Source organism: Alosa sapidissima, chromosome 24 (genome assembly GCF_018492685.1).
Source record: "Alosa sapidissima isolate fAloSap1 chromosome 24, fAloSap1.pri, whole genome shotgun sequence".
Classification (NCBI taxonomy): Eukaryota; Metazoa; Chordata; class Actinopteri; order Clupeiformes; family Clupeidae; genus Alosa; species Alosa sapidissima.
In genome coordinates, this window is record NC_055980.1 from 20,872,026 (window position 1) to 20,874,525 (window position 2,500).

At 43.2% G+C, this 2,500-nt stretch overlaps 1 protein-coding gene across 10 annotated transcripts in view; it reads left to right on the forward strand.

Moving 5' to 3' along the window:
* qki2 (QKI, KH domain containing, RNA binding 2) overlaps window positions 1-2,500 on the forward strand; it is a 54,150-nt gene that overhangs the window by 15,320 nt on the left and 36,330 nt on the right. The window lies entirely within an intron of this gene.

Consider the following 2,500-nt stretch of genomic DNA (forward strand, 5'->3'; position numbering starts at 1 on the left):
GTAGCCTGCCTGAGGCAACGCTATCTGCAAGTTGATCTCTCGTTAGTCCTTGTTTGTAGCTACCAACATTCAGACTGTGTTGATGGATTCTGACAGGCAAAGGGCGTCTTACAGGTAAAAGCTGTCTCTGAGGAGAGTGGATGCCTATTAAAGAACCTGCATTTCCTCTCTGCTTACGTTGCAGCCTTTGAAATGCCGATGTGGCAGCAGCAGGAATGTTTTTGGGGTTGTGTCGGATGTCGTGTTACCGTGGCTGCATTCACGTCAGCTTGTTTCAGGATATGAGAAACATTCAGAGGAAACAAAAAAAGCTGTGATTAGCATTTCTGTGTCTGACAGTTGCCCAACACTGAACACTTGTCGTGCTTACTAAACTTTTCAATGACGAGGAACACTTTGCTGGCTCAGAGAAAGCACTTTGAGACAGCTCTCTTGGTTATTACATGTCCACTGTAGTTAGAATGACACCTTGGCAGGTATAGACTAACAGACAAGCCTACATCTGATGTCCGTCAGGGGAGGTTTCTTTCTCTAACTCTGATGGATCTGGCAACAGTGTCCTCTCATTCAACTCTCATTTGGCTGTCAATCAAAAAGGTTTTTTTATTTTTATTTTTTCTATTCAGGCTGGTGGTGAAACTAAATGCAATCGAATGTCTCATTTGTCATTTTAGATGAAAAAGTTTTGAATGTAATGTTTCCCCCCAAATGAATCCAAAAATGTTCACATGAATTCATTCATGTTTTGAGCTTCCAAAAGGTGTGTGTGTGTGGAGGGGGGGGGGGGGGGGGGGGGGGGGGGTTGTTTGGTCCCCTGGCCCATATCAGGTTTAGCTTTGAGGCTGTGGTTTGTGGTTTAATGTTAGCTGGATGCAGCCGCGGCCTCATTTTAAATCAGAAGTGAGGGAGTTAAACATCGACACACAGGATATGTATTCCCTTTTAGAAGCACAGTGCAGGGGTGAGAGACAGAGAGAGACAGAGAGACAGAGAGAGAGAGAGAGAGAGAGAGACAGAAATGGAGAGGGAGAGAGATGGAGCGACTGTTTTAACAACAGTGTGTGTGCATGTGTCTGTGTGTGTGTGTTTGGGTGTGTGTAGGTGTGTGTGTGGGTTGGCGTGTTAGAGAGAGAGAGAGAAATCGAGAGAGTTGGAGCAAGTGTGTGTTGAGAGATTAGATTTCTGAGAGTAAAAGTGAGTGGAGTGTATTTCTCCAGGTGTTTGAAGACCTAATAGGCGTGAGAGCGTGTTTATGAAGGTCAGATGCTAATTGAGTTGGAACGAGAGAAAGAGGGATAAAGGAAGCCTCTGCTGAAATCACCTCGCTCTCTAGTCCAGCCTGCTAATGTTGCACTTTAAATCGCCCCTCTCTTCTATTCTCCTCTCCCTTCCTCTCCTCTTTCCTCTCCTCTCTTCTCTTCTCTCCAGTCCTCTTCTCTTCTCTCCTCTCTCCTCTCCTTCTCTCCAGTCCTCTTCTCTTCTCTCCTCTCTCCTCTCCTCTCCTCTCCACTCCTCTCCTTCTCTCCAGTCCTCTTCTCTTCTTTCCTCTCTTCTGTTCCTTTTTCTTCTCTTCTCTTCTCTTCTCTTCTCTTCTCTTCTCTCCTCGCTTTTTCTATCTACTCTCTCCTCTCCTACATCCTCCCATGCCATCCTTTGTTCTTTCCTCTCTCCTTTCTCCACTTCTCTATTCTATCCAAAATTGATGTGTGTGTGTGTGTGTGTGTGATCTAAATTAGATCAAAGTTCCTCCACATTTCCGTTGAGTTCCATTCCCTCATATCTAGTTGTATGGGTCGGATTAGTCATTTAGGTAGGAGGTTATTAGAGCAAGAGAAACAGATGAGCAAAAAGCCTCCACAATGGCTTCAGTCCTACTCATGTTCAGTTCAGTTTATTATCATTATACAGGACAGAGTCAGTGCAACGAAATTGCAATGTCAATCAAGGCAGCCATAGATAGATAGATAAATAGATAGATAGATAGATAGATAGATACTTTTATTTATCCCGCAGGGGAAATTCAGATGTCCAGCAGCCGTGTGTTGTCTACCAACAAGCATTCACACTGCAATACACTCATAAAAACCCTGATGACAGCAGTTAATACAATAAAATAAAAAGAGCAGGATAACTTTTAGTAAGGTGCTTAAAAATGTATGAACTTGGAAGTGTTGGAGTTCAGTATAGTTATGTTGCTGGTGCTAGTGCTATGGTGTTTTATCCAGATCCATATAGACATATATCTATATGTCACATATCTATCTATAAGGCTCTGGTTTTATCTATTAATGTCTCATCGAGATCAGCATGGGCATTTTGCACATGTGTGGTTTCTCTAGCTTGAGCGGTTTGACCTACTCATTTTGCAATATGCCAAATTGTAATAATAGTTCACATAAGTAGGTGTCTGTGTGTGTGTGTTAGTGACCTCACTTTACATATGAGTCATTGCAGCTGGCCCTTTGTAAAGACACAGTTTGTTCCCCCTTGTCCAAGTGTC